A 13,511-nucleotide genomic window follows, 5' to 3' on the forward strand; every position below is an offset into this window, starting at 1 on the left:
CTGTGCTGTTTCTTGACTGGCCTTCCACCCCCTCTCCGGGCCACCACCTTCTGCTGGTTTTCGCCTTGGTCTTTCCTTTTCTCTTGTGCGTTCTCACTCCTTGGTCTTCTATGTCTGTCGTGGATTGTGCCTTCTCGCTGCGACCCTGCCGCTGTCTACCTGTCGCTTGGTGGGTGGCCTTGCTGTCGACTTCTGACAGACGCTGTTCTGCCCTCAGATGTCCCTCTGTGTGGCCCTGCCCCCTGTGTGCTGCCTGCTGTGTGTCGCTACACAGGGGTTCTCCCAACTGACTCCGGCTGGGCCTTCTCGCCCCTGCTGCTTTCGGGCGGATGTGCCCCTCCTTGATCGTCCCCCCCTTCCCCCCACATTCCGGCTCCCGACACTTGAAAATTTGCCATCCTCCGACAACCCTTATCCTCTACTTTCTCTCTGACACAGCACCCCTACTGGCCGACCCTTTTCTTTTTTTTTTTTATCCTTCCCAACCCCCCTGTCTGCCCATTTATCTGGCCTCCTCTTTCTCGTAGAGCGGCTGCCCCTGGCCACCTTTTCCTCTCCGGCTTCTCTGCTGTTCTTCATGACCTCGCTTTTGGCTTTCATGCACAGGCCAGTAATGTCCCTGTTCTGCGAGAACACCGATCACACCCGGCCAGACCTCACTTGCCGCCTTTTCCCACAGGCCCCTCAACACTAATCTCCTTTGATACTCTAACACGAACAGCGCGCGAGAACCTAGAAAGGACGAGTTCCATCTACGACCCCGCTACGCTTTCACACAGAGACAGGAGATAGAATTGTCTGCATGATTTGGGACAGACGCGCCCTGGCGCACCTATGTGTGCTGTCCCGCAGCGCACCCCAAGGGCCGTTATTGTCGCAGCCTAGAACAGAGACGACGCTTCCAGGACCAGGTTGTTCTGACAGACCCCCCTTCCAGTCAGATCCTTTAGGTAATTCCACCGTCCACGCGGCGCCCAGTTTTCCGACAACCCTTCATGGTTTTTAGTCTTATGGACCCAGAACTTGATAGGATTTGAAAAACAGTTGCCAACGGACGTTGCCTTATCCGTAGCTAGTCCTTATCCTCGTCTTCTTCTTACCCCCCCTTCCCTAAGTCACCGGTGTGTTTTGTGTCCTTTTTGTTCGAATTTCCTTCCATCGGTCTTTTTTCCACCAGATCCGGCCCCCACCGCCAGCAGTTTAGTGCCAACGAACATTGTGTATACCCCCCTAACCTGATTGGAGTGCGGTGCGTCCAGAGTTGCTACGGCATATAATTTATTTACTGCCCCCCGACTCCCTACAGCTGACTCATTATTATAGGTTCGGACATTTCAGAGGAGCCTCTCCACTCAGCTCACTGGCGTAGCCTCGAACTGGGTCAAATATAAGTTACACGGGTTTTCTGAGTCGCAAGCTTTAATTTAGTTAATGATGTCATTCTTACTCACAACGACCCTTCGTCACTCTTTGTTACAGAAACTACAGTGAAATACACTCGGAGTCTTGTAGACCGATTTAAAAATACCACTCGATATATCGATTGTGGACAATACTTCGGATGGTTTTAATTAGTATTTCATTTCTCGCGTAGGAGGCACGATATTTATATGACGTAAAATGCCGAAAAACACAGTCGGCGCTAGGTTATCTTCAATTTATTCAAATAAAATCTCCTCTCTGGTCGATGCGTTCGAAAAAACGGGTTCAGTAAATTAGCTCCAAATTTCACCTATTTCAAATTTTTTTCATTGGCAAGTGATAATTTTCTGAAGCACCCGGAAATGAAATGAAAAAAAAAAAAAAAAAAAAAAAAAAAGTGAAGATATAGAGGATATCTTTACCACGTTACGTTAAACCAGATTCAAAGAAGGAAAAGATAGATAGGTAACACAGATAGTTAAAGTCTTGTTTTCATCTGCAATTATTCAGTGAAGGGGAAGATGAAGTTGAGATGGATCAGCTGAACGTAAACACAGATGGATGGGAGATTGCAGTTGACCGCTGAACCTTCGCGAGCATATTGGCAAGGGGCATTCGGTTCAGTGTGGCGAGCGCTACTGGGTCGTTCTCGAGGCAGACCTGGAAATCGCACGTTGCTGCGAAATGCTACCTACGTAAGTACTTACTTTTTTTCATACAAAGCTTGATTAAACTATCCTTTATTAATTTTTTGAGTAATATATCTTAATAAAGAGCATTTCACTTAGAACATGCTTTATTAACGTACTTGATACATAACATGGATAGCTTAAAAAAAAACTATGCGCTGTTAAAATGATTTACCAGCTGGCATGTCAAATTGTTAGCGGATGGTTCCCCGGGGGACCAGTTGTTAAGTCTTTTGTCATACAACGCTACTAACCATACAACAGAACAGAACACGAATCATTTGAAGTATTAGAAGCTGTGGAGAAAAAATGAAAATTTATTGGTTAAATTGCATTCAAGCGAATAAAAGCGGAAAATACCATAATACTGAAAATGTCACTCCGTCGTCGTATTTTGTAAAAAGTGCTCGCTTAGAAACTTTTGATGGGAAATAATGTCATGTGACCTCAAAGAAACCTGGAGAGGGTGAGTCTGGCGCAAAAAAAAAACTCGAGCCATTTGCCAGTAGTGGTGGTAGTAGTATGATCTTCTTCTTCGCTGGAAAAGCTGAAAATCATAATGCAATAGAACTTGTATGAAGCGGTCACCTTGTAATAAGCGGTCGGTTTTCAAAGTCCCGAAACTTTCCTCCTTTGCTTATAGTACTTTTTATATCAAGCAGTTGTGGTCACCCTTTACTAAGTCCCAACAGCCTATTTTTAATGTTCCCCACCTGTATTGAACGGTCACTAAAGCGGAAGTACTCAAATAAAATTAAGAATAATCTTTCAAGTAAAATTTAATCCATGTTTATCTCCCGAAATCAATGTTAGGAATATTTTTGAGCGAGGTTGTGTATGTTAAGTGGTCCGTGATGGCATAGAGTGGCATTTTTAAACTTTTATCAATAGTAGCCCTATTCGTGGAACCTATATTAAACGGTCAACCATTCCCGTGCGTGACCGCTAAATACAGGTTCGACTGTAACAAGCTTACAGAGTCAAATGAATTTACAATAACTCTGGAAATGCTACGAATTATTGTAGTTTTTAGTAAGATAAAAGCAAGGATTATGTATGACCATATGAACGGTAGGAAACAAGAAGGCGCAAACAGAGCATATATTTAAAAAAAAAAAATGTCTCAAATATATATTCGACCGATTAGGTATTATATACAGGTGCAATTTCTAGGCTTAATTGCGTCTCTACTTTTGTAAGTTGTCTGTAAACAATTGCGCGGTTCAATGAGCTTGCCTAGTTAACAACAATGCTCGAGATGTGCAGCGTTTTTTTAGCAAATAATTTTTTTCAACAAGGATGAATCTATTTTGAAATTTCATGTTCAATACAATGAACAACGGCTAACTGACATTTTTGTGGCAAGTATGGATTATATGGGTTTAGAAAACTAATTTTTTTTTTATGTAGACCAAATGCATTATAAAGTTGCGCTAATATAACACCAGTATACAAAAGATGTGGATGTTTACCACATAATTGTGTCTCTCTTGACATGCAAAGTTTGTTTTTTTATCTAATTTTTGTGTGGTTTCCTAGCAATCTCCGGAGAGAAAGGAAGGAAGGCCCTGCTGAGAGAGATCGAGTTATTAAAACTCTTTGGAAGGGAGGGCCATGAAAATGTTGTTAAGTTCATTGGTTGTGTTACAGTTGGAGGTAATCAGCTATTGTTATGATTATATATCAGCTAATTCACAGTAACGATAAACATCTCTGAGTCCGACCACTGGTACAATTACTTCTATCAGTATTGTCTTGCTTAGATGGTGTACTAATTCAAGGGTTATTTCAATTTTTTGACTGTTTTAAAATGAAATTTACTTCGCACTGTATGAGGGGCATTTTACTTGGAAGATTTAGCTCTAAAATCTACATGCTAATTGTGATAAAAAACTTTTAACTTACGATGGCAAGTCTTTGTCTATTTATCTGCCATCCCTATTTTTTCTGTCTTCTGTTTATCTGTCTGTCTGTCTCTCTGTCTGTGTGTGTGTCTGTCTGTATTTCTTTTTCTATCTGTGTGTGTCCATCCGTTTTCTATCTTCGTTTTTTCTCTCTTTCTTTCCTTCTTTCATTACAGATATAACTAAATGTATAACTAGATAAAGCATGTACATTTCAAACACATTTTGGAACTTCTGCACTGCTTGCCGTAAAATAATTTTCTTGTTTTTTTTTTTTCCTTTTAGCTCAGCCAATACTTATCATGGAGTACCTGTGGCGAGGTGACTTGCTGGGTTATCTCAGAAAATCCAGGGGGGTTTTCGACCAATATCATCATGGGGTCGGAGGGGTCGACCACTTGACAACATATGACATGGTGCTGTTTGCTAAACAGATCGCACATGGTATGACTTTCCTCGCGTCCAGAGGGGTAAGTGCTCAAACTCTTTCTGGTCAGTATGTGGTCCTGCATGTGTTAAAATGGCATGACTTGCAAATCGTCAAAGTAAATACTCCATACGGCTAAAAAATCCAGCACATTAGAGTCACTATTTCACAGAGAAATGGTCTGACAAGCATGATGTGTAAACTTTCTACCTATATTTTATTTTTTTATTTTATGTAGTTTATAAAAGTCCCTTTTAGATCATATCATTTTTTTTTCGATTTCAGATAATTCATCGCGATCTTGCAGCTCGTAACATCCTTCTTGATGAGCATCGTGTCTGCAAGTTGACTGACTTTGGGCTCTCTCAGGATTTCAAATACGGCCCAGGAAATGCCAAGAGGGTAATTTTCAGAATTTTTTCATCATTTAGTCAATTGGTTTTGGGGCTGCTGGTATGGAAGATAAAAAATGTGAAGAATTAAAATATTACTGTCCTTACAAACCTTTCTTTTCAGTTATACAGTCTTACTGCAAAAATATTTCCCTTTTAATGGGAAGCCATTCTAAGCGTATCGAAACTTTCACAGAAAAAAAAAAAAAAAACCTAGGGAGTGAACACAGGAAATAAGAAAGCCGGAAGAGAGAGAGATATCGTTCTCTGAATAGCAAAGATACAAACTCGAAGGGCAAAGTACAGGAGGAAATTTAAAGCAAAAGGAGTGTGTGAATTGTTTTCATAGAATTTGTACAAAGGTGTCTACTGCTGACTTTATCGTGAATCCTCACATCACGGTTTTAATCTTATATGCAAATTATTTTAGAAGTTGTATACAAGCCTCTTTAGATTTCAGATGTTTATAATATTTTGGTTACTCCAGGGATGGGATCCCAATCAAATGGACTGCACCCGAGATTCTCTTTGGACATGTGGAACAGCTGTCAACCAAAAGCGATGTGTACGTACTGTATTGGTTATTATCTACATATATTCCAAGAGTGAACATTTTTTACGATTCTACCTTAACGTAGCGAGGGAAAGAATATTCAGTGCTCTATTGATTAGAGGGTCATTAGGAAACGTCAAGCTGAGGAACAGCTGAGGTTACAGCTGTAGTATGAGACTTTACATGAATATTAAGTTTAACGAGCAATATCCAAAATCTGATTAGGACAAAGAAAAGACGGATGAAAGGATGAGTGGATAATCAAACTAATAAATATGGCGTTTTCTCTTAGGAGGTTGCTTATATCTTGATGGCATGTTTTTTTTAAACATCCCAAGTATCTGAGTGATTATTATCTTTCTACCCCAGTTGAGATATATCGTCATCCTTCCATTTCTTTGACAGGTGGTCCTACGGCATCGTCTTGTATGAAATCTTCACTGTCGGTACTTAACTTATTTGTTACTTTATTTCAGGAAATATACTGCCGAAATTGCACGCATAATTACTAACTGAGTGATATACCGAGCGGACAAAAGAGCATTGTACAATAGAGAAGTAGAAGCAACACTCTCAATGTCGCTGATAAATAAAATTATGACGATGCATAACAACTTGAAATAAAGCTTAAGTTTAAGTAGAACTGAAAGTATTTAGTACATTATTGAAAAACCTTAAATCCATCGCTACACTTAAATTTGTTTTTTTTTTTTTAGTACTCTTTCATCTGATGTAAAACCGAAATGTATTTCAGCAATTAATTGTCGTTTTCACAGAAGAATCATTTCGATCGCGCTGAGAGGAATGAAAGTGATTACAACAAAAAAAAGTGTGCTTTTTTTTTTGGCCAACAGAAAAAAAAACATTATTTTTCCACAGGAGGCATTCCTTACGAAGGATGGTCTCAATCCACGACAATGAAAAAAATCGAAGAAGGTTATCGTCTGCCAAAGCCTGAACATATCGACGACAGTTTGTAAGTGTTGCTTCCTCTGTGTGGAATGTTATATAAGTCAAAAGCAACATCGATTGCTGCTGTGGTCAGGTGTTTTTGATACACTCGCTCTGAATAAGTAGCCTTCCTAAGAAATTAATTTTATCTTGTCACTACAAAAATTAAAATGAAAAGTTGTTGAGTCAAATAAAGAATACGGTGGGTTTTTCATCACAGAATTCGTTTGAGCTGCAATGTAATGAGATAAACTTAGCATTTCAGTTATTTTTGTAACTAGTTGTGGTTTCTCAACTTTGCTACTTGCAATATTAATGCCTATCGCGGAATTACTGTGATCATATGTCCCTGTGTTTTTCTATAGATACGCGGTGATGTTAAACTGCTGCTGGAAATACGAAAGCGCCAGCCGGCCACACTTTGTGAAGCTCTACCAAACAATGGATACATATATTAAAACAAAGGTTTGCCATACAGCGTCTAATTCAGGATATACTTTAGAATTGAAATTGGTATCCTACCAAGTCAATTGCGAATTTCTTTTCGTCAATGTGATGTCAAAACGCATTAACTACCCAGCCGCTAACAATTTGTGAATTCAGTTTCATCATGAACCAATGTTACTTTTAAACATATGCAAGTGTGGTTACGTCATGTCAGTCTGGATCCTTATTTTCCCTCTGTTCCCTACACACAAGAAAGAACGGAACAGATCTTAAAATAACACTTTTGGAAAACTTTGACAGAAAGGAAGACCTTACCTGACTTTTTTCTTATCAATTCATGCAAGTACTAATGGTTCTTGTGTTTTGTGATTGATATCTGATCTGCTCTTTTTTTTTTCTTTTTAGTGACTCATTTTTTTGGAATTTCTTTTTTGAATTTTTGAAATTCATTCGTTCAAGATTTTTTAACTCATGCAGTTCTGATTACCTTCTAATCTTTTTCATAGACATATGTAGATATCTTTGACGATGACAAGTATGATCAGGATAAGTACAACTTTGTCGATGACCGTGGAGCTGTTGCAAACCCAGAAGATGCAGGACCGGACGAGCTAGGAGCAGCTGCAGCAAATCCCATCGGTGAAGTGGGTGAACACGGTGCTACGGCACATCCCTTTCTGGTTGCAGTGGACGATGATGCTACAGCTTTCCCTCTTGGAATTAACGTAGGAGACGAAGGAGCACCTGCAACAGATCCCGACCGTGAAGTGGGTGAACACGGTGCTACGGCACATCCCTTTGTGATTGCAATAACGATGGTGCTCAAGCTTTCCCTTTCGCTATTAACGTACAGAGAAGGGGCAGCTGCAGCAAATCTCGCCCATGAAGTGGGTAAGCACGGTGCTGCTGCACATCCCTTTTTGGTTGCAATTGACGATGGTGCTACAGCTTTCCCCTTCGCTATTAACTTACAGAGAAAGGGGCAGCTGCAGCAAAAATCTCGCCCATGAAGTGGGTAAGCACGGTGCTACTGCACATCCCTTTGTGGTTGCAATTGACGATGGTGCTACAGCTTTCCCCTTCGCTATTAACTTACAAGACAAAGGGGCAGCTGCAGGAAATCTCGCCCGTGAAGTGGGTAAGCACGGTGCTACGGCACATCCCTCTATGGTTGGAATTGACGATGGTGCTACAGCTTTCCCTCTCGGAATCAAAGTAGAAGAAGAAGGTTGCGCAGCATACCCTTTTGAGAGTGATAAGAAAGATATGCCCAAGCGTACCCTTTGGAGAGTGATACTTTACCATATTTAGCGAGAACCTTTTGAAGAAGATGTGATGATGAGAGTGACCTTTGAAGAGTGATGACTACCGAGTGCCCTCTTGCGATTGAGAAAAGAAGAAGAAATGATGATGACTCGAGTGCCCTCTTGCGATTGAGGAAGAAGAAATTGATCCTTTACATCCTCCCTGGTGATGGACGAAAACGGTCTAGCTTCAGCTGTCCCCTTGTGACTGACGAAGAAAAAATTCTGATTCTTTAGCATGCCCCCTTGTGGGTGAGGAAGAAGATTCCAATAACTCAGCATGCTCCCCTGTACCTGGGGAAGAAGATTTGGAAGCCACAGAATGCCTTTCTGTTACTGAAAAAGAAGATCCTACCTCTTTCGCACGCTCCGCAAATGAGGTGAACAAACCCGATGCCTCACCATTCCCTTGTGTGATCGAAGAGAAGAAGATCTTGATTCTTTAGAATACAATCCTCTGATCGAAAAAGAAGGCCTCAGTGATTCGTCTTCCCTCCAGAAATTCAAACTGATGACGAAGAAGGTGTAACAAGTGAACCTGAAAATACCGTTGGTTATGAAGGTGCTGTAGCAGTTCAATCTGAAAAGGAGGCAGTAGAAGAAGAACCTAAGACTTGCCAAGTACACACGAAGGATGAACAAGACGATCTTGGAAACTATATGGACGACCAAAGTGATGCTGTAGACCTTTTTGACGGGAGACGCTGGCGTACAAGAGTATGATGGTAATCAACTTACTGCTGCGGATATAGACGAAACTGGAAGTGACGAAGACGAGGAGTCATCTGAAGCAACTCCTCTTGCAGGACTGAGGCTTAATAGCAGAATTGCTGAACCTCTAAGGTTGTAGTCTTATAACACTCTGTGGTAATTTGTAGTTTAGATTTCGAGAATTTCAGCCTCAATATTTCATAGTTTTTGATTTTAAGACGTAGTTTTTTCGTACTTTTACTTTAGTAATGCTTTGGTAGTGATGATAACCATTTTCATAGTTTATAAATGGAGGTTAGTGGAATTTCTTGGAAAAAAAAAAAACTTTTTATTTACTTCACTTTTGCATTTCTTAGTTTACCGTTTATTCACTTGGTGCACTTGTCAGTGCTTTGTTGTTGTTATTGACTGTAGGCTGATAGAGACAAGAAAAAAAAAAAAAAAAAAAAAAATTGCTGTTAAGATAATTTTTATAAATCAAGTCAGAAATTTGCGTAAATTTGTGAGTGTTGTTCCTAGTATAAGTAATATTTCTAATTTAATTTTTTTAATTTACTTGTTGTAAAGAAGAACTCCCTAAATGCTTCAATAAACTTATATAAGCTAAAATCGTTTCGTTTACTCCATTCATTGCAGCAAAATTGCTGGTCTGGATCTAAATGTAGATTTGAAGGATACCATAAACTAAAATGACATCTTACCTCCTTCAAAGAGTAAGATTGACGAAAATCCAGTAGCTGCGCGTTAGTTCTTAAGTGTAAATTTTTTTTCTATTCCCAGCTTACGCTCTTAGCAACCAGGAGTAGCATATTTTCAAAACATTAAACCCAATACATTTTATCCTTTTTGTAGACAGCTAAACCGGCCTTTTCAATCGAGTTCTCTATTCCAATTTGTTGATTAGAAATCGGGGTATTAAGCTGATTAGTCTTGAATGTTGTTATTTCACATCACTGCTAAATCATGTCTGAGAAAAAGTGTTTTAGAAGTTTGAAACAAAAACCCCATTGTGATGATTCTTAGTGCAGAAGTTGGCCTAAGGCAGATATTCCAAGTGCCAAGGAAGCATTTTTTTTTACTTTTTATCTCCACAGTTTCAGGCATTTTGGCGTCTCGGGATATTGTTTTGAATATTGTTGATACTAAATCGTGCCTTCCTGGTGCACTATGTCAGCAAATATGTCGAGTTTAATCAAGCAATAGATGGCGTTTTCGAGAAACACAGACGAGCTAATATAATAATGGATTCTCATTCAGTCATTTTTCATTTTGTTTTTTTTTTCACGAGCACTTACATATAACGCTACATTGCCTAACCCATTTCAACTTTCATCGTGGGAGAACTGTGCTGATTTTTTTAGAGAAACAGGCAACTGCGGTTATTTTTATTACTGTTTTTTTTTTTTGACATGAGCAAGGCCTTTGCCAAGATTAACGATGGCATTTCGGTGTGGCTTAGTTCATCATTAATCCATCTGATAGACAACAAGTAGCTCATAAATTCTGAGTTCTCTGACCCTCTGGTCTTTTTGATCCAGAGTGCCACAAGCGGTTTTCCATGACTTGTTTTTTCAGAATTTATGTAAATGACTTTTCATATGCCCCTCAATCTTGTTTTACTGAATATTTGGATGATGCTAAACTTCAGATTTCTTTCCCCCAGTTCAAGGCTGGGCGAAGACAAATTTTTTTTGAGACAGGAGTGTCCTTTAAATTAAAGTGAAGTAAAACGATCGTCGTCGAAAAAGATCGGTGTAGGGACTCTGACGTCGATCTACAAAAATTTTGGTTTTTTTGCTTTTTTTTTTCGGTATTTGTCTATTTGGTGTTGAGGATACGTTGTAGGAAGTATTTATCGTTTAGATAGGGTTTTGAAATTTTGTACACACGAAATTAAATTAAATTATTTTTTTATTTGAACCTCCCGAAAATCTGACATATTTCGACCCCTCAAAATGAATATAAGGAACCCAAAGTAGTCACTAAAACGTAACTTTGCTCATCCTTCTCCATTCACCTCCACGGGATTTGCGCCCAAAAAAGTTGAGACTGTTGCAGGAATAAATTATTAAAAATCATCTTTTTGTTCATTTTTTATCTCATCAGTAGTATTAAATATATATACTAAAAAAATATTCATCTAAGTGCGGTGGCAAGAGGTGGGTGTTTACATCTCCGCTTCGCAGCTTGGTAAATATCCACCTCTAGTTAAATCTACCTCGGTGAAGAGTTAAGAAATAATAAACATTTGATAAATTTCCAGTGTAGGGCGATTGGCATCGCAACTTATCGTATAATGCAAACATTTCAGAAAAGACAAATTGGAAAATGATCATTTTTTATCCATATCTTGTAAAATTAATGTCAATAAAGGAAATATAAATAAATTTGAAAGGTCTTGGCTGGCCACCAAAACACCAGCACACGCACAACAACAACTAAAGTGTGTCAATAATCATATATTATTACCCTTGGTGTTATCAAAAAACAAGCAGGCTGACATATCTGTCAACCAAAAAACGGTTATTTATGCGACTAAGAATAAAGTATTTGAAAGCCTGATGACCCAATTTGCCAGTCTCTAGCTAAATACTATAACAGGTACTGATAAGTAAACACGTAATACCTCTTGAAAACGTCAGGAGGAGACGGATTGTGCCTTTCTGTGTGAGAGCGTAACCGGTTTTAATGACTAAGCTATTGAGTCATTCATCACGCCCTTAAAACCAAGACTATTGCCAAAATGGCCTAGAGTATATTCTAGAGCTCGTGTGAATGATTTATTCGTGATATCATTACACATTTTACGCTTTGTTTTTTTGAAGCAGATGTGAACTGTTTGTGGAAAAAAAAAAAAATTTGTTGAACATTGATAAGGGCTGAGACGCGCGCTGTGTTTTTCATCATAAAGTTAAAGTTCAAGAGAACTTAAAGTTTAGCTAAATCTCGTTTTTTATTATTCTCGAATTTACTAATACCAAAATATAAGCCATTTAATTACCAATCAGCCATTTTTGTGGCGTCCTCAATTTGTGAGATGTTTAATTTGGTCTTATTTGATATTCAAGCATGACGCATTTTAAAATAAAGGTTAGACATATTCATCTTGAGGTTTTTCCTCCTGATTGTGGGGAAAAGTCAGCTGAAAGAGGCCAAAAATGCAAAAGAAAGCAGTGGTTCACTGTGACTGTATGTATAGAGAAGTCAGCAATAACTGAGGCGGCGAAAAAGGAAAAAAAAATAACAACCTTACTTGTTTAAAAGCGCCGCCGCAATAGGACTAAAGGGGCCGCACAAATGTACGGGGTAGACTCTTTTAAGGTTTTATTCGACAAAGTTGCTTCGCACTTCGCTGAAAACGGTTTGTTTAGTCAATATGCGAGTTATTAGATTTACGCAAGAGAGAACAGGGCATATCGAGCAAAGACAAGTCCACAATTAACGTTTATTTATTAATTTTGTTTATGCATGGGCGATCTTTAAATAAATATTAGAAACCCGTCCAAAATAGATAGAAAGAATCAATTCTCAATCAATATCTCATTGTATTTCATGGCAAAAAAAAGAGACTAATTGATGTTATGTCTTCCTCTTCTTCTTATTCTCCTTCCTGTAAAGAGAACATGGAAAAAAAAAAGAAATTTGTATTCCTCCTCATATTGCAATAGAGTTTTCGACTCTGTAAGTGCAATTGCTTGTCAGCATTCAATGATTCCTTATTGATTAATATAAAAAAAAATCGCAAAAAAATTATTTCTTTAAGGACACGGAAGTTTTTCCAAATAAGTACAGGCGACCTCGAATCACGAACAACAACAAAAAACCCTGGCTGTGTCCTTTACTGCCTTTCTCACTTCTGTGATTTTCCAACAGTAAAGAAAGGGATTCAGAGATGAGTTCAGATAAACTAATTTCGTAAAGAGCCACAGAGCATGAATGCTGATCCACTAAGTACTGTATGTCTCAATATCGACACAATTATAAAAGGGGTGTAGCATGCCACTAAAGCCAACTGCACCCAAAATATGCTGGAAACTGTTTTCTGATATTGTTTGATGTTTAGTTGAACTCTTTCGTTTAATCTTTGTTTTGATGAACCTTTTGCTGTCCATGCACGTACTCTTCCCCTTCCTGTACCTTTTACTCCTGCTCCTTCTTCTGTGGCTGTTCTTGTCCCCCCGTATTGCGCCTGCTTCATCTTTTCCTGCTCCTATATTCTCCTGCTGCATTGACCGTCCTTCGCCAGGGTTGTCTTCTACTTCAGCCTGGTACCGCTGTAATCTCAGGTGGATCTTTACGTAGCAAAACACGGAAGTAACCAGAGATACCACAACGGCCACAAAAGCAACAATCTCCGAAACCGTTTGACTCCAGACACGAACCAATCCGCAAAACAGCAATTATCCAGCATAAAAGTATAACAGCTTAGTTCGCTTTAGTGTCACAACTTGTCTGTATCTCAGCCTCAATAACAGAACAAGAAGTCTGTCAACACTGATGGCTGTTGATATCAGTACAGTCACTCCAAACAAAACAGTTGGATATACAAACAACCTCTTCGACGTAATACAAATATCTATGTCGGTGTTACCAAGATCAATGTAAGAAATAAAACAGTCACGAACAGAGGTTGTGAAAAAAGACCCACACAAAGATCGGTAGCGGCTAGACATTCAAACAAGACCTTTGCAGCGGGATGCAAAGAGGACAC

At 39.0% G+C, this 13,511-nt stretch overlaps 2 pseudogenes; one reads left to right on the plus strand and one right to left on the minus strand.

Annotated features, from left to right (window-relative positions):
* Positions 1-13,511, minus strand: part of LOC136284123 (fibroblast growth factor receptor 1-like) — a 159,982-nt pseudogene that overhangs the window by 13,782 nt on the left and 132,689 nt on the right.
* LOC136284429 (uncharacterized) lies at positions 1,955-8,939 on the plus strand (annotated as a pseudogene).

Source organism: Pocillopora verrucosa, chromosome 11, assembly GCF_036669915.1.
Source record: "Pocillopora verrucosa isolate sample1 chromosome 11, ASM3666991v2, whole genome shotgun sequence".
Taxonomy (NCBI): Eukaryota; Metazoa; Cnidaria; class Anthozoa; order Scleractinia; family Pocilloporidae; genus Pocillopora; species Pocillopora verrucosa.